A 26,646-nucleotide genomic window follows, 5' to 3' on the forward strand; every position below is an offset into this window, starting at 1 on the left:
GTTGGCCGCCATTTGCACGGGGTGAACAACTTTTACACCGACATAATTTTGGAGGCAGCTCATTAATACCGTTTGCGGATTTTGGTGTAAGAAATCCGCGTTCTCCTTTGGCTCGTCCCAGAATAGTTACATTTCTTTTGTTTTGTCATTCTCATTTATCTTAGCATTACAGTGAAAACTATGTAGAATATTGCAAATCTCGACGGCAAATTTGTTCCATTCACTTATGGTACTTCCTGCTGATAATAGTAAAGCACTCTTCACTGTTCAGGTTCAAGTTTGAATTCAATAGCCTTCAGTTCTGTTTCTCGTTTGCTTTTAAGGCAGTGTTTACAGCAACACTCAGTGGTTTGCTGGTTCATAATTCGCACATATGATCCTCACGTATGGGCTCACTGAGTACAACAAAAGAGGAACACAACGAGTAGATACAGTCGTACGTTTAATGCTTACAAATTAGTTACATTTTAGAAACACACCTCTCAATATTTGTTTCATCGCTACTGGACATTAATCGTCCATAATAAGTAATGGCAAATAGTTAATTTAAATATTGTTCATCAAACTGTATGTAAGACGTGTCATTCGACGAGGTACCTCTGATTCACAGTCATAGCCAGGTCACAAATAAATCTTGTTCAGTCTATCCGCCATCAGAGTATAAATGATAAGTACCTAGCACCAATTATTCACCGCGCTACCGACGTATCCATAGTTGTCTTCCTTGAGTGTAAGAGCAAGGGTCCTTTCTCCACGGACGTCGGTATCAGTAAACACTTCTCTTTAGCTGCAAAACCACGACTCCCTTTGGTTTTCGCTACCACGCCACGAGTAGTGATTTATTTTAAATTTTGTAATATTAGAAAATTTTACTTCAATTTATAACACAATCTCTGACCATATGTGAAGCAACCACAACAGAGATGTATTGGTTTATGATAATATAAGTTATTAGTATTTACGATAACATATTGTTTGTAGAAGTATTTTATGTTTTTAATGAACAAAGTAGATGCTCTTGTTGAGAGAGTTTAAGCAGAAATAGCTAACTTGCCGTGAAACTGTAGCTGCTCCCTGCATCGAGATTAGACAGTAAGGTTCAAATCGCTCGGAAGGTATTTTAATCAAATTCGCTGGACTTCACAGCGAATAAGATCTGCAATACGTATCGTGACGCCGCGTTTAAAAGAATAAAAGCAGAGCCCGCTGTAGGAGAGACAAATCCCGGGATTCACACCGTTTTTCTCTTTTTCTGTTAAGAATGTTCAGAATTACGGACCAGCCATTGACAGCAGTTCTCTAGAGAGAATGTTCCCCACAACACGAAATTTCTCTCTCTGTCATTCCCACTCTGTCTCTGTTTTTCCCTCCCTGATACCGTCCCTCACTTTCTGTCGCTAAATCTCACGCCCACTTTCACAATATCTCTCCTCTCTCTCTCTCTCTCTCCCTCTCTCCTCTCTCTCTCTCTCTCTCTCTCTCTCTTTTCCTCCAGTGAACAGCAAAATCGTAGCAGAGATGACGTAGGAAAGGTGCAGGCTTTCCGCGAGATTCTGTGCGGCATTAACAATCTCAGGCACCCATTATTTGACTCAATACAAGCACTGAAAGTAAAATCGGACTGAAATTACAGTAAACAATAAAACATACGAATAAATGTTGACGAACAAGCAGAATTTCGACAAAAGAGGTCCGCAATGGACCATTAGTAAGACTCGCCAGCAGCAACACACAATCACTCAATAGAACGTCGTATGTGATTAGAATGTCCAAGATATCGACAAAACCGTCGAATCGGTTCGGCACAGTGATCTATTGTATAAGCTCTCCGGTCAAGGCTTCCGTCCGTAATATTACGCGTATTTTTAAAAGATTTGTTCCGGCAAATGTTCTCGGGATCTATGAACTCTTCTGACACTTCCATTGTAACGGTAGGCGCAGCGAAGAAACAGCACTCTCTCTCCTACGTCGAATAATCCACAGGGTGGGCTCAAACTGCGCCGACAAAACTTCGGAGTTTGACTCGAAACATTTTGTTATTAGACACCCGTGGTCTCCGGTGGACCGTTACAGAGTAATAACTTGAAATCGTCATTTTTCTGTGACACTACTTTCACAACAATGAAAATGCCTGTAGTGTGACATCACCGAAACATAGTTCACGAAAATCACAGGAATGGAGCAGCTGTCATAATGATACAAACGTAGAAATAAAACTCAGCACTTCGACATAGCAATTTTTTTTATATCTGACATTGGCAGCCGGTTCCGGTACGTTTTATACAAGTCACCGGTTCACGAAAGGAGCCATGTTTGTAGTGACCAAAATCAGTTACCAATATAAGATACAAAATAAACTTTCGATCTCGAAAAACCACTTTTAACTTCTTCACCTATAATCGCTGATTTCCTTCACGATGTCAAAAATTCTTGGATAAAAATGTATTTCGATGTGGTTACCGTTGCTGCAGATTGGATACAATGAACATGATTTATTTATGAGGTACCAATGATTATGAGTTAGAGATGCCTCGTCGAATGACACGTTCTTCATACAGTTTGGCAAGCAGCATTTAAATTAACTCTTTGCCATTATGAAAGATTACAGCCATGTGGCGTTGCAACAAATATTTACAGGTGTGTTTCCTAAATGTAAGCCGGCCGGAGTGGCCGTGTGGTTCTAGGCGTTACAGTCTGGAACCGAGCGACCGCTACGGTCGCAGGTTCGAATCCTGCCTCGGGCATGGATTTGTGTGATGTCCTTAGGTTAGTTGGGTTTAATTTGTTATAAGTTCTAGGCGACTGATGACCTCAGAAGTTAAGTCGCATAGTGCTCAGAGCCATTTAAACCATTTAATTTAAACCTGAATGTAATTCATTTCTAAGCATTAAATGTACAACTGTACGGACAATAGATTGTAGTCCTCAGTATTTGTGTTATATATATTATCTGCAGAAGTCTTGTCCAGAAAGGTATGGCAGACTGGATCAATGAAACGGAAATACTGGTGTTGTACAAAAATATGATATACCAAACACGCAAGACATTACCATGCCTAATACGTTGTAGGAAATCCTTTGGCATCCAGAGAATCTTCCAGTCGTCCTGGGACAGATAGATTCAGGTTTTATATGGTTTTCAAGGGAATCTTATACCTTTCTTCCTACAAAATAGTGACAAGTTAAGGTGCGATGGTGGAGGTAGATAGTACTCGCACAGCCTTTTTTCCAAATTAGACAACGAAGGCTGAATAATATTGAGAACTTGTGACGTGGGGCCAGTGGAGATGCGAAAACTCACCCTTGTGCTCACAGAACCAGTACTTCACATAGGAACACAGCATCAGCGTTGGGGAACAAACACTGTACCATCGAATGGACCTGATCAACCAAAATGGTACCATTATAAGTAGGCTGTTTAGGTTTTTATGTTGGTAACTTCACCTAGTGCTCTGTATGAAAATCACTGGCTGTGCTGTGTGCAGTCTGTGATTGGTTGGCATTGTTGGAATATTCGCCACTGTAGTGTTGAAATCGTATCTACTGTGTCCTTTAAGTTTTCCTGAGTTTTTGCAAGTTAAGTAACCGAATCGGTAGATGCAACTGAGTCAATTTTAGCTTGCAAGGTGTCGTGATTTTCATGAACAATAGTTTGCAGTTCTTTTATGGCTAGTTCGTGATTCTGTAATGCATTTTATGACGCGAGAAAATGGGTTGAAAATGCTCACAAATTGTGTTTCTACGTCATTACAGACTTTTTGACATTTCGATTCGATTTTAAGTAAGTCAGCAGTTAAACCTTCACGTGTTCGTTCAAGCGTATGTTCCATTGAGTCTGACTTTTGAAGCTGTTGATGTGTTTGTGTCGGATTTTGTTCCATTGTGTCTAACTTTTGAAGGTTTTGTCCCATTTGCTGCATTAATTGTAATAGCAATGCACTGGTGTCTGAAACATGTTCCTCAGTGCTGTTCGGCAGTGCATTTGAACCGGCAATATTCGCATTTTGAAAAGCAGAAAATGTGTCTTGACTTATTTGAGAAAACGGTGAGGACGCAAAACCTGAATCTACAGTATTTACAAGATTGTGTCCTGTCATTTCGGAATCCTGAGGCGAGCTGTTGCCGACCGATCGATCGAAAATGCTTCCCTGTTCACTAATTGTTTCACTGGCTACACCATTATTTGCCGCCCGCTCCATTTCCCTATGCACAATTACCAAATTATTACTTTGAATGTCTGTTAATTCATTACAGGGTGGTGCTGATAAGCTACGCTCGTCGTCACTATCATTTCTCAATTTACTTTGGAGCCAAGTGCTACGTTTTTCACACGCCATAATTATCACGTATTTCACACAATAACAAGAAAAGCACAATTTGAAGAGCAAAAATAAGAAAACACATTAACATAGCACTGAAAGTAATATCTCGTTAATTGCTAGTGCAGCTGCCAAATACTTGCGCAAATCTACATGCATGCCACAATTGTTTTACTGTACAACAATGAAAAACTACAACTACAAAGAATATTCTCTCTACAATTACGCTCTAGCAATAAACAACGGCTACACCAATTACACAAACTACAAGGAAAAACTCAGAAGATTCCAGTGAGGTATCCTCGGCTAAGGGTCGACATATAAAACGTCCCCTTGGAAAAATTTATGAATGATTGTGCTGATAAACCTCTTACGTTATTTGATTTTGAAACAGCTGAGCAAAACTGAACGTACTCAGACATTCACTGAACTAACACACAATATTTTTAGCGCAACGCAATCTGACTTTCAATAATCCTACAAAAGAATGGTCCTGACTAACAGTAACGTATACCTTTCATGAATCACTTACCTCACAAAAATCTTCGTTACTCGAACTACTGCAATACAGCGAGCTCCAATACTGCGAGCTAAATAATAATTTCTGACTACTGAAGGCACTAACTACTGTCCATCAGAAAGAGTAAATTTCTAAGACTGGATGTCATGAACAGATATATATATATATATATATATATATATATATATATATATATATATATATATATATATATATATATATATCTGTTCATGACATCCAGTCTTAGAAATTTACTCTTTCTGATGGACACACATCCAGATCATCCGCTCTCAAAACTCCGCCCTCTCTCTCCCCACATCCACCACTGCTGGCGGCTCACCTCCAACTGCGCAACGCTACAATGGCGAATATTCGAACAATGCGAACCAGCCACAGTCTGCACACAGCACAACCAGTGATTTTCATACAGAGCGCTAGGTGACGTTACCAACATAAAAACCTAAACAGCCTACATACATCATCATTCTCACAGTAGTACGACGTGGCAAAGTAACTGGGTGGGGTGAGGGGGGGGGTGTTAATGGAATATCACGATATGGTTGTCAAGGCATCACCGAATGCTCTTCATATGCCACTGTTGGGACTTAAACTTAACCGGAAGATGGAAACAGTGTTAAGCAAGATTAAATGAATTGCTTCCATTGCACTACAGTCCAGTTTTTTTGGCTTCGGCAACTGCTTATGGAACCTCCATCATGTTGTTTCGGTGTTGACAGCGTTGGCGATTGCGACATTCAGTTCGTCAGTGAGTTTCGCATCTGTCATCCTCTTAGTTTTCGTCACAAACCTCTTTGATGACCGCCTGTCACGATCTCTCAGCACACTTTCGTCCGCATTGTGACATAGTAGATGACTTTATTTGCGCTTTCCCTGCATACGGTGTAAATATTCGATACTGTACCTGTTGACCTGTTTGAACACCAAACGCGTTGGTTCCTTTAGATACTTCAGCGCCCTGGTGATGAGTATTAACAGTTTTTGCACGTTTCAATTTACTTAGATCAGTTGTAGAGCACTCACAACTACGCAGAACGCTGTTTTGACTGACTGACACTTGTAAATTCAAAATGGTTCAAATGGCTCTAAGCACTATGGCACTTAACATTTGAGGTCATCAGTCCTCTAGAATCTAGAACTACTTAAACCTGACTAACCTAAGGACATCACACACATCCATGCCCGAGGTAGGATTCGAACCTGCGACCGTAGCCATCACACATGTTCGGACTGAAGCGCCTAGAACCGGTAGGCCACAGCGGCCGGCTCTTGTAAATTATTGAGGACACTGCATAGGTGCCTTTCGTGGTGAAATACAACTGCACAACCTATAGGCTTGGTTGCAACGTATTTGTATTCAAGCGTGCACTTCTTGTGGTATTTCTATAGTTTTGTCCAACTGCTGTATCTCTGGAGTGAGCGTAACTTACTACTCACGTTATCAGCATCATCGCAGCTTCAATATAACGCTGTTTGCTTAACCTTTACGTAAGGACGTGAACTGTTGTTGTTGTTGTGGTCTTCAGTCCTGAAACTGGTTTGATGCAGCTCTCCATGCTACCCTATCCTGTGCAGGCTTATTTATCTCCCAGTACCTACTGCAACCTACATCTCTCTGAATCTGCTTAGTGCATTCATCTCTTGGTCTCCCTCTACGATTTTTACCCTCCACGCTCCCCTCCAGTGCTAAATTTGTGATCCCTTGATGCCTCAGAACTTGTCCTACCAACCGGTCCCTTTTTCTTGTCAAGCTGTGCACAAACTCCTCTTCTCCCCAATTCTGTTCAATACCCTATGTGATCTACCCATCTAATCTTCAGCATTCTTCTGTAGCACCACATTTCGAAAGCTTCTCTTCTCTTCTTGTCCAAATTATTTTTCGTCCATGTTTCACTTCCATACATGGTTATACTCCATACAAATACTTTCAGAAACGACTTCCTGACACTTAAATCTATACTCGATATTAACAAATTTCTCTTCTTCAGAAACGCTTTCCTTGCCATTGCCAGTCTGCATTTTATATCTTCTCTACTTCGACCATCGTCAGTTATTTTGCTCCACAAATAGTAAAACTTCTTTACTACTTTAAGTGTCTCATTTGCTAATCTAATTCCCTCAGCATCACCCGACTTAATTCGACTACATTCCATTATCCTAGCTTTTATTTTGTTGATGTTCATCTTATATTTTCCTTTCAAGACACTGTCCATTCCCTTCAACTGCTCTTCCAAGTCCTTTGCTGTCTCTGACAGAATTACAATGTCATCGGCGAACCTCAAAGTTTTTATTCCTTCTCCATGGATTTTGATTCCTATTCCGAATTTTTCTTTTGTTTCATTTACTGCTTGCTCAATATACAGATTGAATAACGTCGGGGAGAGGCTACAACCCCGTCTCATTTTCTTCCCAACCACTGCTTCCCTTTCATGACCCTCGACTCTTATAACTGCCATCTGGTTTTTGTACAAATTGTAAATAGCCTTTCGCTCCCTGTATTTTACCCCTGCCACCATCAGAATCTGAAAGAGAGTATTCCAGTTAACATTGTCAAAAGCTAAGTCTACAAATGCTAGAAACGTAGGTTTGCCTTTCCTTAATCTTTCTTCTAAGATAAGTCGTATGGTCAGTATTGCCTCACGTGTTCCAATATTTCTACGGAATGCAAACTGATCTTCCCCGAGGTCGGTTTCTACCAGTTTTTCCATTCGTCTGTAAAGAATTTGTGTTAGTAATTTGCAGCAGTGTCTTATTAAACTGATAGATCGGTACTTTTCACATCTGTCAAAACCTGCTTTCTTTGGGATTGGAACTATTATATTCTTCTTGAAGTCTGAGGGTATTTTGTCTGTCTCATACATCTTGCTCGCCAGACGGTAGAGTTTTGTCAATACTGGCTCTCCCAAGGCCGTCAGTAGTTCCAATGGAATGTTGTCTACTCCCGGGGCCTTGTTTCGACTCAGTTCTTTCAGTGCTCCGTCAAACTCTTCACGCAGTATCATATCTCCCATTTGATCTCCATCTACATCCTCTTCCATTTCCATAATATTGTCCTCAAGCACATCGCCCTTGTAAATATTCATACAAGTGATTCTCTTTTCTCCAAAGATCTGTTTAATTTTCCTGTAGGCAGTATCTATCTTACCCCTAGTGAGGTATTCCTCTACATACTTACATATGTCCTCTAGCCATCACTGCTTAGCCATTTTGCGCTTCCTGTCGATCTCATTTTTGAGACGTTTGTATTCCTTTTTGCCTGCTTCATTTACTGCATTTTTATATTTTCTCCTTTCATCAATTAAATTCAATATTTCTTCTGTTACCCAAGGATTTCTACTAGCCCTCGTCTTTTTATCTACTTGATCCTCTGCTGCCTTCACTACTTCAGCCCTCAGAGCTACCCATTCTTCTTCTACTGTATGTCTTTCCCCCATTCCTGTCAATTGTTCCCTTATGCTCTCCCTGAAACTCTGTACAACCTCTGGTTTAGTCAGCTTATCCAGGTCCTATCTCCTTAAATTCACAACTTTTTGCAGTTTCTTCAGTTTTAATCTACAGTTCATAACCAATAGACTGTAGTCAGAGTCTACATCAGCCCCTGGAAATGTCTTACAATTTAAAACCTGGTTCCTAAGTCTCTGGCTTACCATTATATAATGGTATAACGTGAACTATTATAGGCATTTGCCTCTTTTTTATGTGTTTGATAGTAACTGTACAACATTTCACGAACATGCATGAAATACACTGTTCTGAAAAACTGAAGCGTGACTAAAGTATCAAAACGTATGAGAAGATCGGCGAAAATGAATGAAAATGCGGAAGCGTGTTACCAGAGGTCTCCGCGCGTGCACAGGAACCTGGACGTAGCGCCAAACAGGGCTGACCCCGCACACGAGGCAGCTTAAGGGACGCCATAAGACTGTGTGTCGATCAGCGATCTGTAACGGTGCACTGTTGCGTCTGTTGTTCAGTACAACATAGCAAGCAGACGAGTTCACACGGGGAAAAAATACCGAAGCGGAATCTGGAGGAAAGTAGAAGTGTGACGACTATGGCCCAGGAGTTTGGTATTGATAACGGCATTGTTTCACGTGCGTCAGGAGCCGTCCGAACTACAGAGAACTGCACAAGCAGATGACCCTACATTACGCAACAGGCAAGAAGGGACCCACGTCAAAAAGAGATTGTAACTACAAACTCATTTAACAGAGTCCCAAGGCCCCAAGACTAGTAAGTTGTTCTCCATTGACAATTGCGCATCGGTTAACTGTTGGCAATTGGTCAGGTCCATATGGGCTGGACCAACAGGGCGGGGTCGCGTGCTCTTCTCGAATGGGATTCAGTCGAAGTAGTAAAACTGGAAGTATGCTCACATTACGAGAGTGGAGAACACGTTATGTACTCATTAACATTATTGAACACGATCGCTTTTGTGGTCCATGGTGTGGGTTAGTTAAAATGCTTTTACTGACGTCCAATAGAACACGGTACACTCACCAGACAAATTTGTTGTGATACTGTACTCCTTCTCCGTGTGCTTCTCTTCAGGGGTGCATTCGGCCCTCACGTCATTTTTATAGACGACAATGTGCGACCGCAGCGAACGGCGCAGGTGGAAGAACTCCTGCAAAGAGAGGATACTTGGCGAATGGAATGGTCTGAGCGTTATCCAGACTTAAATCGCATTGGGAACGTATATAATTTATAGGGAAAACTTACTGCAGCATATCCACACCAACCAACGACCGCCCAGCAGTTACCAACCGCACTGTTGGAGAAATGGGGCGCCCTACCAAAAGATGTTTCTACCAACCTTGTGACTAGCATATGAGAACATGCTGCCCGTGGTGATCACATTCCCTATTAAGAACAATATCACTTACTTTGTAATGTCCAGCGGACCGTCACAAATCGTGGTGACTTCACTGACATTATACCATTTGAATTAAACTGTCACTTCAGATGGCTCAAATGGCTCTAAGCACTATGTGACTTATCATCTGAGGTCATCAGTCCCCTAGACTTAGAACTACTCAAACTAACGTAAGGACATCACACACATCCATTCCCGAGGCAGGATTCGAACCTGCGACCGCAGTAGCAACATGGTTCCGGACTGAAGTGCCTAGAAGGACTCGGCCACAGCGGCCGGCAAATTGTCATTTCTGTTCGCCTCACTGCGTATTTCTTGCAGTTGCCTTCTACATCACACTGTAGCAGTTCTTCCTGTGCATGGTCCAAGTTCCATCATGGAATGTTATTTAGCAGTGACACGTAATGCGGAAGTTACTTTCGTTCGTAAGTTCTACATCTACATCTACATTTATACTCCGCAAGCCACCCAACGGTGTGTGGCGGAGGGCACTTTACGTGCCACTGTCATTACCTCCCTTTCCTGTTCCAGTCGCGTATGGTTCGCGGGAAGAACGACTGTCTGAAAGCCTCCGTGCGCGCTCTAATCTCTCTAATTTTACATTCGTGATCTCCTCGGGAGGTATAAGTAGGGGGAGCAATATATTCGATACCTCATCCAGAAACGCACCCTCTCGAAACCTGGCGAGCAAGCTACACCGCGATGCAGAGCGCCTCTCATGCTGAGTCTGCCACTTGAGTTTGTTAAACATCTCCGTAACGCTATCACGGTTACCAAATAACCCTGTGACAACTCGCCGCTCTTCTTTGGATCTTCTCTATCTGCTCTGTGAACCTGATCTGGTATGGATCCCACACTGATGAGCAATACTCAAGTATAGGTCGAACGAGTATTTTGTAAGCCACCTCCTTTGTTGATGGACTACATTTTCTAAGGACTCTCCCAATGAATCTCAACCTGGTACCCGCCTTACCAACAATTAATTTTATATGATCATTCCACTTCAAATCGTTACGCATGCATACTCCCAGATATTTTACAAAAGTAACTGCTACCAGTGTTTGTTCCGCTATCATATAGTCATACAATAAAGGATCCTTCTTTCTATGTATTCGCAATACATTACATTTGTCTATGTTAAGGGTCAGTTGCCACTCCCTGCACCAAGTGCCTATCCGCTGCAGATCTTCCTGCATTTCGCTACAATTTTCTGATGCTGCAACTTCTCTGTATACTACAGCATCATCCGCGAAAAGCCGCATGGAACTTCCGACACTATCTACTAGGTCATTTATTTATATTGTGAAAAGCAACGGTCCCATAACACTCCCCTGTGGCACGCCAGAGGTTACTTTAACGTCTGTAGACGTCTCTCCATTGATAAAACATGCTGTGTTCTGTTTGCTAAAAACTCTTCAATCCAGCCACACAGCTGGTCTGATATTCCGTAGGCTCTTACTTTGTTTATCAGGCGACAGTGCGGAACTGTATCGAACGCCTTCCGGAAGTCAAGAAAAATAGCATCTACCTGGGAGCCTGTATCTAATATTTTCTGGGTCTCATGAGCAAATAAAGCAAGTTGGGTCTCACACGATCGCTGTTTCCGGAATCCATGTTGATTCCTACATAGTAGATTCTGGGTTTCCAAAAACGTCATGATACCCGAGCAAAAAACATGTTCTAAAATTCTACAACAGATCGACGTCAGAGATATAGGTCTATAGTTTTGCGCATCTGTTCGACGACCCTTCTTGAAGACTGAGACTACCTGTGCTCTTTTCCAATCATTTGGAACCTTCCGTTCCTCTAGAGACTTGCGGTACACGGCTGTTAGAGGGGGGGCAAATTCTTTCGCGTACTCTGTGTAGAATCGAATCGGTATCCCGTCAGGTCCAGTGGACTTTCCTCTGTTGAGTGATTCCAGTTGCTTTTCTATTCCTTGAACACTTATTTCGATGTCAGCCATATTTTCGTTTGTGCGAGGATTTAGAGAAGGAACTGCAGTGCGGTCTTCCTCTGTGAAACACCTTTGGAAAAAGGTGTTTAGTATTTCAGCTTTACGCGTGTCATCCTCTGTTTCAATGCCATCATCATCCCGGAGTGTCTGGATATGCTGTTTCGATCCACTTACTGATTTAATGTAAGACCAGAACTTCCTACGATTTTCTGTCAAGTCGGTACATAGAATTTTACTTTAGAATTCACTGAACGCTTCACGCATAGCCCTCCTTACGCTAACTTTGACATCGTTTAGCTTCTGTTTGTCTGAGAGGTTTTGGCTGCGTTTAAACTTGGAGTGAAGCTCTCTTTGCTTTCGCAGTAGTTTCCTAACTTTGTTGTTGTACCACGGTGGGTTTTTCCCGTCCCTCACAGTTTTACTCGGCACGTACCCGTCTAAAACGCATTTTACGATTGCCTTGAACTTTTTCCATAAACACTCAATATTGTCAGTGTCGGAACAGAAATTTTCGTTTTGATCTGTTAGGTAGTCTGAAATCTTCCTTCTATTACTCTTGCTAAGCAGATAAACCTTCCTCCCTTTTTATATTCCTGTTAACTTCCATATTCAGGGATGCTGCAACGGCCTTATGATCACTGATTCCCTGTTCTGCACATACAGAGTCGAAAAGTTCGGGTCTGTTTGTTATCAGTAGGTCCAAGATGTTATCTCCACGAGTCGGTTCTCTGTTTAATTGCTCGAGGTAATTTTCGGATAGTGCACTCAGTATAATGTCACTCGATGCTCTGTCCCTACCACCCGTCCTAAACATCTGTCCCAGTCTATATCTGGTAAATTGAAATCTCCACCTAAGACTATAACATGCTGAGAAAATTTATGTGAAATGTATTCCAAATTTTCTCTCAGTTGTTCTGCCACTAATGCTGCTGAGTCGGGAGGTCGGTAAAAGGAGCCAATTATTAACCTAGCTCGGTTGTTGAGTGTAACTTCCACCCATAATAATTCACAGGAGCTATCCACTTCTGCATCACTACAGGATAAACTACTACTAACAGCGACGAACACTCGACCACCGGTTGCATGCAATCTATCTTTTCTAAACACCGTCTGTAGGTTTGTAAAAATTTCGGCAGAATTTATCTCTGGCTTCAGCCAGCTTTCTGTACCTATAATGATTTCAGCTTCGGTGCTTTCTATCACCGCTTGAAGTTCCGGTACTTTACCAACGCAGCTTCAACAGTTTACAATTACAATACCGATTGCTGCTTGGTCCCCGCATGTCCTGACTTTGCCCCGCACCCGTTGAGGCTGTTGCCCTTTCTGTACTTGCCCAAGGCCATCTAACCTAAAAAACCGCCCAGCCCACGAAACACAACCCCTGCTACCCGTGTAGCCGCTTGTTGCGTGTGGACTCCTGACCTATCCAGCGGAACCCGAAACCCCACCACCTTACGCCGCAAGTCGAGGAATCTGCAGCCCACACGGTCGCAGAACCGTCTCAGCCTCTGATTCAGACCCTCCACTCTGCTCTGTACCAAAGGTCCGCAGTCAGTCCTGTCGACGATGCTGCAGATGGTAAGCTCTGCTTTCATCCCGCTAGCGAGACTTGCAGTCTTCACCAAATCAGATAGCCGCCGGAAGCCAGAGAGGATTTCCTCCGATCCATAGCGACACACATCATTGGTGCCGACATGAGCGACCACCTGCAGATGGGTGCACCCTGTACCCTTCATGGCATCCGGAAGGACCCTTTCCACATCTGGAATGACTCCCCCCGGTATGCACACGGAGTGCACATTGGTTTTCTTCCCCTCTCTTGCTGCACACCAGTCTATTCATGTAGAAGTGGCTTCGTCAGTGTCTTACTCTTTACTCGTTACGTTAATGTTAAATTGACTTCTCACTAAACTAATGACACTGCAGCATTAAAATAAATCGTTCAAGACACAAATTTTATAGTGTGCATAGTGTTCAAACATTATTTCTATGTGGAAAAAACTAGAAAAATAGGTACAGGTCGGTGCTCTAAAGCTCAGTAACATTCTCCACTCTGGCAGTCCAGATACCATGCACTACATATGTTCCTAAATTTACTGGACGAGCTAAGTCAAGAGAAGTCCTTTTCTGTCTCAACATAGATCATTAAGAGCCACAACAAGTATTACGTTCCTTCTAAAATTGTTTTGAAGGCTTCAGGCTTATCGAAAAAATTTGCAGGTCGAGGGACGACACCACCTGATGGCTCCTTCGATAGCATCCAGTCCACGGTAAACATGGAAAATCGAGAATTTTTATAGCCACCGACCCTGTTCACCAAGGGCGGTTATGGCGCTGTTATAACGCGTTGGCCGGGTAGCCTAGATTTCGCTCACACCCCGAACCCTTGCTGTGGTAAGTGAACCCTAACAAAAGGTAGGCCTTTTTTCACCTTGTCTACTACTGTACACATTGTGTTCACACTGTGGGAGAAATTCCTGGGCCCAGTATTCTGTCCCCTGTAAGTGTTTTGAGATGTTCCTCTCCGTATTAGCTGCACGTGGCTTTCAAGCCCCAAACGTCCACTACAAGATTATCTATTAAATAACCAGACTGCCTGCTTATTCTAAACTCCAGAAAAACATAATTCGAAGGAAAGCCAGTATAGTGACCTCGAATACATTAACAATGAAGAAACTTCCATCAGTACCCGCTCATGCTGATAATTTATAATTTCCTGTTGTCACACAAACACGGTGTCTTTGGTGAATAATGAACATTAAATTGTTCCATTGAATATGAAAAATAGTGAAAATGTGACTCGTCCTCTCTCAATGTCTCCCTTTGTATTGTGTCTATTCTTTTGGACGTATTTTCGTGTAAGTCATTGTCCATTGGGTGAGGCTGACTTCTTGCAGCATGAGCGCGCTTTTTCCACTGTATTTAACCAATTGCATATTATTAATCAACAGCAGTAAACGACCGTGGCATCACTCAACTGTTGTGTGCACCACCGACTTGAGTCGTCTGGGTAAATGCTACGTTATTTTAACTTTTGATAGGTCAACTGTTTTTGCACTCTATTTTTTTCTGACATGACTATTTTGGCACTATTTTATATGTTCACAGTGCTGTAGATCTGGAGATTGGCCAGCAGAAAGGCCGAAACTGGTCATCGTTTTTAAATAAATTATTATTTGCGATCCTTAGTGTTTCATTAAGTGATATTTTGCGATAGTTCGCAGTTTTAACTCCACCCATATCATCTAAAACCTGATAAAGAGTCCTGATGAGAGTCGCCTGTCACTTTCCAAAACAAACCGCAAGTCCGGTGTAGTCTGACAAGATGAAAATATTTATACAACATTACATGAGTATTAGGCTTTCAAATGACGTAAGCTAAGGAAGAGCATAAACACAAAAGCCAATGTATTAGGATTTATGGTAGTCAACTGCCACCTGATGGTTCTGGCTGTTACCTTCAGGGACGCTGTTCCCACGGAAATGTCGGCGTTAAAACGGCTGCCAGTGGTCAAATGTGTACCAGAAGGCCCCGTTGTTATGACGATGGCTGCTGGTTATCGATATGTGCCAGCAAAGATAAAGCAGTAAGGTACTGAAGGCTGTACAGGCGCTTGCGTGGTAACATGCTATCGCGAGCATCAACACGTCGACAAAGTCAGAAGGCCGATTAGTACAGTAATGATATAACAGTGCCAAAATAAATAGTAGTAAAATCAGTGCCTAAAAGTGTAATGCATAAACATCAAAAGAACCACTGATAAAATGTGTCTAACTGAAGAACGAGGTTCTGTTATTAAAGTTTTCCTTTAGATCATTAGTTGATATTCTTATATAATCTGACAAGGGTAATTAAAGGACGATAAAAGTAGGTATGAAATATGTAGACTACTTAAAACCAGAAAAAATATTAACAACAGAAGTTTTCATAAGGGTAAATGAGAATCGGAAGCTGTAATAGTTGAGGTTGGTAAAAATCTAGCTCCGTATCACTACTGAAAAATAAAAATTAAACTCTACATGAAATAAAACCTTTGCCTGACACTAACGACAAAATTAAAATTAGTGACCTGCGAATTTGCTATCTCTACATAGTCGTCATGAAAAAATGTAGAAACTGATAAAACATAATACAGTAAAAAGTGGTGTAGCAAGAGGGTGAAAGGAAAAATCAGGTATACTTTGTACTAAATAAGACCTGAGAAAAATATTTTTTTCACAGAAAACTATTCATTTAGAAGGGCTGAAGGTTATTTTAATAGTAAACAAATAATTCCAGCTTTTACAAAGTGTTCAACAACAATTCCTCTGGAGCGGTGTTAACACCGTGAGTAATATCAAGTTCTGAGTGGTTATTGTTTATGAGGTCCTGGCCAAAAACTGCTCTGTTTGGTAAAACGCCTGAAACGTGCTCTTTGAAACGTGTTAAAAGGCTGCGCCCTGTCTGTCCAATATACACGTTCCCTCAGTCATTACAAGTCAGTTTATAAATTACTGAGGCAGGGTGCAGTTTGCTAGCATTCGCAACTGTAGCTTCAGTTTTCTGCAAAGGATATTTGTAGTTGAAAAATCAATGGATTTATCAGTGCTTCTAAATAGTCTATTAATTCGGCTAGATACTGACCTCGTGTGAATTGTTTTAGAGAATAAATATTTTGAGGATAAATGAGGGTTCTTAGCTCGTATTTTATGGAAAAGATCATCCATAATTCTCGCATCACAATCATTTGCAACTGCAGTTTGCTTTCAAATTTTATCTATTGGTAATTCTTCAGTTTTAAACTCTTTGTTATTTTCTGATTTCCCTGTTTTGAGATTATTTTACATCTTTGCAGTGCCATAGATATGAAGATGGCCTGCATAAAGGCCGCAAGCAGTCATGATATTTAAATAATTGATTATATCTTATCTTGACTGTTTCATTAAGTGGGCATTACCAGGTGTTGTCACGATTCATTAGGTCAGCGTTCCAACGTAGCGACATCCTCAACCATTGTGTATGCTGTGTTTGGTGTCGGTGCGGTGTAACAAAAAATTTCAGTCACGGGTTCCGTCTTTTTGCTTCCGTAGTGCGTGAGCTTAACTGTCAGTAACTATGACCTTATAACGAAATCACTTGTTTGCCACCAAAGAACAATATAAATCGTAATTAAGGCTGGTTAATACTTAATGCTGATTATTAAGGACTCCTGTATCACTCAGCATAACAAAAATAAGACGAAAATAGTTGTTTGGCTATCGTACAGAAAAATACCTGGCTGGCAAGAATGGGAGAGAGTGGGAGTTTGCTAGAGAGAGAGAGAGAGAGACAGAGAGAGAGAGAGAGAGAGAGAGAGAGGGTGAGATATGGGGTGAGAACGTAGGAAGGAGGTGGGTGAAAGGGAAAGAAATCTCTGAGGATTCAGTATCTAGTTAGGTTGTTATAAAGTTGAAGCACTGTTGTTTTCTTGTTTTGTGCTATGTTTGTGTTAATCATATGTCCTTTAAGATTTATTGTTGTGGGTGTTAGACATTATTTTGCCCTGATATTCAGCTTAAAACATTCTTTAAAGTCATCACATTTGTCTGGATCCAGACTTAGTATTGCTTAGATTATCTCTATGCGTGAGTAACTGTACATACGTATATCTCTCAGATTCGAATGTTGCAATGTTTTCATTCTGCGCAAATGCTTTGTTTCTGTTATTTTCTTGGCAGACGAAAGCGTAATACGTTGCTATTTCTGCCAAGCGTTCAGTAAGAGACGGGACAGACTCGCTAGGCGTCCCTGTGTGTAGTCTGGATACGAAACGTAAGTTTTTCATGTGGAGGGATTCAACTTATGTTTTAGGTGTACCAGAATGTTGTGTTTTATTCCAGAACTGGCCCAAAAATGTACTAAGTTGTTGATAGTAGTTAGCGCGGACCTATATTGAAGGCTGGAGCGGACGAGTTTCCTGACGTTCATTCTTTTGCGTTTACGTCTTCAGTGAGAGTTTGCCAAGAAGTGGCGCGAACGTGCTGGTCGACGAGGGATTTGACTGTCTTTATCTGCTTGACGTTTTATTGCCACTGGGTTGCCGTTATATTTTGTGACAGAAATGTGTGTTTCGTAGAGTTTTACTGTGTTATTCGGCAGGTTGTAGGATTGGGACTGATGAGCAAACGTCTCATCCAGGTTTTCGGCAGGTTTCTTGCATAATAGTGATGATTTTCGTGTCTCCTGGGAATTTATAAACGGTGTAGCCCGAGCACAGGGGAACGATCGAAATCCATTTATGTGGACGTGGGTTGCCCGCCTTGTGCAGTTTGTACACAAAGTGCGACAGAGAGTGCTGCTCCTTTACAGTTTGCAGTTCCTTCGCAGTGCCTTCAATTGAGTGTTTTACCAAGACTGCACTTGCAAACACGTCCTCAGGAAGTCATCAGCCTCATAAGCAGTAGGGCCGGGTTCACTGAGTACCTGAATTGGTACCTGTAAGATCTTGTTTATCTGTAACTCCTTGATTAATTTCAGTTTTCATTTTTCCAAAAACGCATACAGGAAAAATATAGCGTGAATCAGACAATGTAAGGAAGCTACGGATCATTGCAGATCTGTTCATTTCGTTTGATTTCTTGACCCAAGTAGCGCTGTATCTATGTCACAATCTAAATGTCGACGCTAGGAGCTGTGAGTTTTGTTTCCATTCCCTCTCGGTACCTGCTGTTGACAGAACTAATGCCTTAGTTAACTCGTTGTCCTCAAGTCTGCATTCAGTAGTGCTCGGTGGTGTCCATGATTCTGTTTTTGGATGGTGTTGGGTGTGGTTAAAAGTGATACACAGCAGCATACTAAGCTTATGTTTACTAACGAAGAATTGGCCGATATCCGTCTAGACTGTGGGTTGATTGAATGAAGTAGCAGAGAGAGCTGACACGAGGCTATGCTCAGCTGTTCCCCCACCGACAGCCGCCACCCCACAGTACTTTTGCGCCTGTAAATAGGCGCCTACGACAAATTGGATTCTTCAGTGACATAATGGAGGATGCTGGCTCTGTGAGCTATGCCAGAGCAGCCAATGTGGAAGAGAACGTGTTACACGCGATCAGAGTCATGTCTTCCGCTAGTTGTCGCCGCAAAGCCCGAGCTCTGAACAGAAACCAATAAATGGTTTAGAGAGTCTTACTTGAACAACAACTGTCCGGTACCATTCACAGTAGGTTCAGTAATTGCAGACTGAAGACTTCCCATTTCAAGTGGCAGTTGCAAGTTCGTTGCTAAACCAATGTACAGAAAAACATAGTTTTCCGATTTTCATATTGCGTATAAACGTGAACTTGTAGCCAATAGAAGGCATGTTCAAGGCATTAACAACGATTTTATGATCGGACATTACCTTATTCGAGATACAATCAACGTTGTCTTGTACAAAACAGTCTTTCAACATGTTGCGTCATAAATCTTAGAAGCTGTGGCGCTGAGCGGTCGTCAGCTTCTGTGATTTCAGTATTAGCTAGCGCCGACTGACTTTGCACTCGATCTAAGGAACTAAATTCAAGTACAGTTGGTATGACGATGGATTGGTCTTGATGGTTCTGTTGCATGGCGAGCTTGGTCGCCAGAAGTGACAACAATGGACTTCTTCTTTTGGGAGCGTGTGAAACGCACATTATTGGAGACTCCGGTCGATACTCACGCGGACATGGTTGCTAGGTTTATCGCTACAGCGGAATTAGTACACCAAATTTCTGGAATTCTAAAGCGTGTAAGGCTGTCGGTGGTGCGTCCCGGTATACTCTGCCCTGTTGAAGGTGCTAGAAGTTCTGAACAGTACTGTCGGTCTGTCATAGCAAATTACTCATGAGGTATCCCTGCACAGTCTCTGAGAGTTTGTCGTTGGAGTTCTGGTGCACCCTGTATATCGTCTTTACAAGTTTGGGAATACTTAAATTTTTGTTCACGTTTGCTTCATTTCAGAAGAAAATAATTTTTTTTGCTAAATTTAGAGCTAGTGCAGTCGAAATAACTGAAATATCTATGTCATCCCGAACGATAGCCACACAGTCTGTACCCTGAGAAACATCCACAGCACTAGGTAGAATGAAAGTATCTCCATCTTTAGTGACCTGCATAGCACTGGAATGTTCACCGTGATGCCTTTGACTCAGTAAAGAGATGAGGCGATGTTTGTTTTGCTCATTCGAAAGAAATATTTCTATTGCTACGTTTACAGACATTTGACTGATTTTTCTCAGTCTCAGAAGGCAGAAGGGGAGAACAGTTTTACTGCGTAAAATGTTTCCAAAACCAAGACCGCGTAAATATTTCTTTCTTTTTACAACAATAGATTTTGACTGACTTTGCTCTCATCTTAAGATATTAAAAAGCCTTTAAGTCATGAAACGTGTTCATTTTAAGATGGGCCTCACGTCAAGTTGTCATGGAGATAAAAAATATCCCATTATTAAAGGTCTGTTGTAACTAAAATATTTAAAAATATATAGTACCTTTTACAAATGGCCATGTCCATATCAATGGTGTCCAAAATTAAAGCAAGAAACTGTAGTTTTGCAAGGTTACGTTTATTTTGCTAATAAACAGTATAAACAGGTGATAGTAAAGTAGGAATAATGTTAAGAATACAGAACGTAATCAGCTGCAAGATGCATATCGTTGGGCAAAAATGTTCTTCGTTTTTTTCAACTGAACGGATTTGCACACACATTCTGACAACCGATTAGTGTTCTCAGTATGGGGTATGACCACCTCTGGCAGCAATACAGGACTAACAACGATGGGACATGCTGTGAAAAATATCATCGATCTCAAGTTGAGGCAACAACCCTCATTCTTCCTGCAGCGCCGCTCGCAAGTGCTGGATGCTGAGTTGATGCAACCCGCCTCCCTAGTGCATCCCAGACATGCTCTATTGGACTCAAATCGGGAGACCGAGCATTCCACGCCATGCGTGCAATATCTTCCTTTTCCAAGAAAACATCAACGACCTGTGCTCTATGAGCTCGAGCATTATCGTCCATCAATACGAAGTCCGGACACACAGCATCTATGGAAGAACGTTGGCCCAACGTTCGACAGTGCAGGTGCATGTTGGCGGTTCCAATCTAGACGTTCCCTTCTGTGAAGACACGCCAGAAGTAAACAGACAGCAGGTGTTCAACAATGAAGACTACACTGCTGAAGCCTTCTGTACACAGTTTGCCTCGATAGAACACGTCTAGGGGATGCTGCGAGGTCAGATGCTAGCTGCAGTACAGTACTAAGATGGTACCGTCGTGCCCTTACAGCTGAATAATGGTCCATTCTTTCTTATGTCACACGTGGTGGACCCTGTTCTGGACTCCGGGATACAGTTGCGGTGTCTATAAACTGTCACCTCATCCGAGAAACAACAGAATGATTCACAATAAGCCGCCGAGCCGCATCTGTTTGCGCCTCTCTTGATTCCATTCTTCCTATGGCCCTCCACAGCAGAGTCTGTAGGCGTCTTCTCTGTGCAATACTGCACCGACTGCGGCTATGTACACAGCTATTGTGAATACGGATCTACTATGCAAACACAGTGCCGCTTGACAGGTGCCCTGACGTCTGTTGACGGAAGTGTTTTGTATGATTATGTGATGAATCAGACACCATTGTATATACCGCTCGCAGAAGACTGATATGTCAGAAGAAACACAGTACACAATAGCGCATTTGTTTACTTAGGCTGGGCGTATTCTTAACACTGAGAATCCACCTTAAACGGCGTATAAGGTTCCTTCAAGGAAAGCTTGAAATGAAGTCTGTGGGTGGCCAGACTGGGATTTCACAGAAACCGTTGGAGGAAATTTTTCCACTGACGCATCGAATCATTTGGCACCCAGTCCTCTTCCTCAGAAGTTAGCGGCGTTCTCTTGGGCTCTTCGTAAGATCTTCAAAAGTACTCATAGATGAAATGATTGTGGAAATATTTCTTTTTTCTTTTAAAATATGTATTACATAGATAGTCTTCTGTAACAGAAATAGATTTTGAATCTTTTAACGGTGATAAATATCAAGATAATGAGAAATATCTTTACATTTACACTAATTCCTGGGATATTTAAAACTTTTCGTAGAAGCAAAAAGAACTGGACATACTGTATTTTTCTAGAATTAATATGAAAAGAAACGAAATATAACATTTCAGTTACTTCCTTAATTGTTGTTATCGTGGTATTCAGTCCGAAGACTGAGTTGATACAGCTCTCCATGCTACTCTAACGTGTGCGGGCTTCATCTCGGAATAACTGCTGCAACCTACATCCTTCTGAATCTGCTTAGGGTATTCATCTCTTGGTCTTTCACTACAGTTTTCGCACCAACAGTTCCCTCCAGTACTAAATTTGTGAACGCTTCATTTTTCAGAATGAGTTCTATCGACCGATCCCTTCTTCTAGTCAGATTATGACACAAATTTATTTTCTCCACAGTTCTATTCAGTGCATTGTCATCGGTTACGTGATCTACCCATCTAAACTTCAGCATTTTTCTGTGGCACCACATTTCAAGCTTCTATTCTCTTCTTGCCTAAACTGTTTATCGTCCATGTTTCATTTCCATACATGGCTACACTTCAGAAAAGACTTAATGACACTTAAATCCATATTCGACGTAAACAAACTTATTTTCTTGAGAAACGCTTTTCTGGCCATTGCAAGTTTACATTTTATTTCCTCTCTACTTCGGCTACCATCAGTTATGTTGTCGCCCAAATAGAAAAGTTCATCTATCATCTTAAGCAACTCGTTTTCTAATGTAATTCGCCGAGCGTCACCTGATTTAATTCGACTACATTCCATTCCCTTTGTTTTGCCTTTGTTGATGTTCTCTTATAATCTGTTTCCAACACACTGCCCATTCCTTACAGCTGCTCTTCCAAGTTCTTTGCTGCCTCTTACAGAATTGCAGTGTCATCGGCATACCTCAAAGTTTTTATAAAATATGATTTTGAGTGGGGTCCGCCTTTAGCAAAACACAATTTTGTTTTTTGTCCCAGACATGTTTCACTGCAGTTGTAGCATAATCAGTGTTTTTTTATTGATATAGCTGCTAAACATAAGGAATGTTCTTTACCGTTTAAATACATACAAATATTAGTTTCTATATCGTAATTACAGGTTTTTGATGAATTAGAAACTAATAATTGTATATATTTAAACAGTAAAGAACTTTCCTTACGTTTAACAGCCATAACAATAAAGAAACGACTGATGATGCCGCAACTACAGTGAAACTTGTCTGTGACAAAAAACAAAATTGTATTTTGCTAAGAGCGGACATCAATCAAAAACATATGTTATTGTTAAAGCAAACAGACAAAAGAACTTCAACATCAAGATGATTATCTCAAAGTTTTTATCTCTTCTCCCTGGACTTAAATTCCTACTCCAATTTTTCTTTTGTTTCCTATTCTGCTTGCTTAATGTACAGATTGATCAATATCGGGGATAGGCTACAACCTGTCTCACACCCTTCTCAACCACTGCTTCCCTTTCATACCCCTCGGCTATTACAACTGCCGTGTTTGTTTCTCCAGAAGTTGTAAATAGCCTTTCGCTCTCTGTATTTTACCCTTGCTATCTTCAGAATTTCAACGGGAGTATTCTTGTCAGCAATTTCGAAAACTTTCTCTGAGTCTACAAATGCCATAAACGTAGATTTGCCTTTTCTTAGCTTCTCTTCTAAGATAAGTTGTAGAGACATTATTGCCACACATGTTCCTACATTTCCCCGAAACACAAACTGATTTTATAAGTATAATAATGGAATTTTGTAATTCAATACTTGAGAAATTATTTGAGTTTGCATCGGTAGACACAGAGCAGAAAGAATAGAAAATATTTAATTATATTTTGAAGTATTCGGCATATGGCACTGTTTAACAGCTTACCTTGCATGCTGCAGGCGAAAAAAGTACAGCAATAAGTAATTAAATTTTAGAAAATTTTCCTTGAAACAAGTTGAGAATTAGTCGTTTGTGTGAACTGGTGCCCTATGCATTCTGTTTTCTCCACACTCCAAGAAAAGCAAAACGGGAAGACAGTTCATATTTAGGTAGAAAAAAGGTCAAACAAAAACATCACAGATTAAAACTGTGTGGCGGACCGAGATTCGAACTCGGGACCTCTGCCTTACGCGGGCAAGTGCTCTGCCAACTGAGCTACCGAAGCACGACTCACGCCACGCACGAGAGCTTCTGTGAAGTTTGGAAGGTAGGAGACGAGGTACTGGCAGAAGTAAAGCTGTGAGGACGGGGCTTGAGTCGTGCTTGGGTATCTCAGTTGGTAGAGCACTTGCGCGCGAAAGGCAAAGGTCACGAGTTCGAGTCTCGGTCCTGCACACAGTTTTAATCTGCCAGGAAGTGTCATATTAGACCACACTCCGCTGCACAGTGAAAATCTCATTCTAAAAACACCACACTTCGAGTTTGTACTGAAATAAAAGTAATTTATTGACTCCGGTGAGCTTCACCAACTGCCAGTTCCCGTCAGATCAAGCGCTGTCGTGCTGGGGTAACACTTGGATGGGTGACCATTCTGCCGAGCGCTGTTGGCAAGCGGTGTGCACTCAGTCCTTATGAGGCAAACTGAGGAGCTACTTGATCAAGAAGTAGCGGCTCCGATCTCATAAACTAACATACGGGCGGGAGAGCGGTATGCTGACCACGTGCCCCTCCATATCCGCATCCAGTGCCGACTGTTGTCTGATGATGACGCGGCGGCCGGTCGGTACCGTTGGGCCTTCATGGCCTGTTCGGGCGGAGTTTAGTTTTAATGAGCTTCACCAAGTCTGTCTCGGTAATACAGGGACAGGTGAAAGTGACCACGTCGAGTGGATGCGATTGGACATGAGTGTATGCCTCATATAACCACACCCCGTGACTCGCACACCACATGTACGTCAGCCCCCTGATTCACACCGGTTCAGAGCGTAGTGCGGGCTATGTCAGTGTGAGTGGAGCAGCGAAAAGAAAGGCGATGGTACTCACAGAGGAGCAGCGAATGTTTGTTGTGGAATGTTACGTGACAACAAAGTCTGGAAACAGTGTGGTCAGTTGTTGCTGAGAAATTGTGTCAAAGTGTCAGCAAAGAGTGCCACGCAACAGCTCAGCCCGAAAATGCGTTACACAGGATGTTTTTCGACGAAGTCAGAAAACATTCCGAAACGTGCCTGCAGACCAGGAAATGTGGCTGCAGTTCGCCACAAAATGCTTCAGAGTCCTACCAAATCAACTCGGTACCTCTCGCATGAGACCAGCATATCACGTCGATCATGCGGGCGAATTCTCCACCTGGACTAGCACATGCATCCCTACCGAGTGTCCGTCATTCATGCGATTAAAAGCAGTGTATGCTCCTCATCGTCTCCAGTTTTGTGCATGGCTGTTCACTGCGATAACGATGAGGCTTTGATATGGATCTGTTCTTTATGTTTGACAAACTTCGCCACCGTAGCTGAGTGGACATCGCGCCTGCTTGTCATGCTGGCAGGTCCGGGTTCGATTTCAGTCTGGAGTGTGGATTTTTCTATGGTCTGGGACTTGGTGTTTGTGTCGTCTTCTTCATCCTCATCGACGCGCATGTCGCCGAAGTGGCGTCACCTCAAAAGACTTGCACCAGGCGATCGGGTCTCCCCTCCCGGAGGCCCTCGCCACACGACATTTCATTTTTTTGTCTGACGAAGCCTGGTTTCGTCTGAATGTTAATGTAAACTCACAGAATCGTGGGTTTTGAACAGCAGGGAATTCGTATAGCTTCCGTGAAATACTATTGCACCATCAGAACGTTGGGGTTTGGTGCCGCATTATTGGTTCCATCTTCTTTCGTCAGACGCTGACTTGGCGCGTTACATGGCGAACATTTTGAAACCATTTGTGGCAGCATTAACGGAGGAGGCAAATACCTACAGTTACTTCCAGCAGTATGGAACATCTGCCTATACAGCTAGCCGAATCTTGGATCGCTTTTACGCAATCTTCACGCCTGACAGAACTGTTAGCAGAGGTCAGTCTGATTGCGGCCCTAGCAGGCCACCCAGGTCACCTGATCTGTCAGCGTGCGATTACTTTGCGTGGGGAGCCCTCAAATCTGCGGTGTATCGAAACAACCTAAGAAGTCTCCAAGAAATGAAGCAGAACAATTTGGATGAGACTGCAGCAATTCCAGGACACCAGCTGCGATCCGCCTTCAGCGAATTGCTGACCAGGACCCAAGAGTGCCAACAGATGAACGGTGGTCGTTTTCACATCTGCTACATTCCAGTTAGTAGTGCATTTCCTTTCCTTTGCTGTGGTTCTTCGTAGCCTGGAACTCTGTTCCCGGGCCACTTGTATTTGCCTCACCTTATACATCAAATTCAAACCAAATATAAGTTCAGTTCTGCTTCTGAAAGCGAGCGACAGTGATCAGGCGTTAAACAGCTGAAGATTTCGCTGTGTACCAGTGTGGAGCGCCAGCCTCCGCTGCCTCAGTTGAACAGTTAAGTCTCGCCTGGGGCAATTAAGCGGCGCGCGCAGAGTCCGTCCGGCTCGAGACAATGGGTGCTTGCGGTGGCGCTCACACGTTTTTACGAGCGCGGCGGCCGCCACTTCTGCGAGCTGGGCACGGTGGCCAGTACCGCGACAACAAAGGCAGCGTCGGCAGCGCAGGGGGCCGGGGATATAAAACGCCGACACAGCAGATGCCGGAACTAATTTCCGTGTTCCTCGTCCGCTCCACCGCGCTAGCTTCGCAACACTCCCGCCGCGAGTTTGCCGCCTCGATGGCTCCAACTGCGGAGAAACACCTGCAGAGCGATGCACCAACAAGCTATACATCAGTCCCCACTGGAAGCTCATTCGGCGCCGGACGGCAACTTTAATGCGAGAGAAACTACAGGGTGTTTAAAAAATGACCGGTATATTTGAAACGGCAATAAAAACTAAACGAGCAGCGATAGAAATACACCGTTTGT

Source organism: Schistocerca piceifrons, chromosome 5 (genome assembly GCF_021461385.2).
Source record: "Schistocerca piceifrons isolate TAMUIC-IGC-003096 chromosome 5, iqSchPice1.1, whole genome shotgun sequence".
Classification (NCBI taxonomy): Eukaryota; Metazoa; Arthropoda; class Insecta; order Orthoptera; family Acrididae; genus Schistocerca; species Schistocerca piceifrons.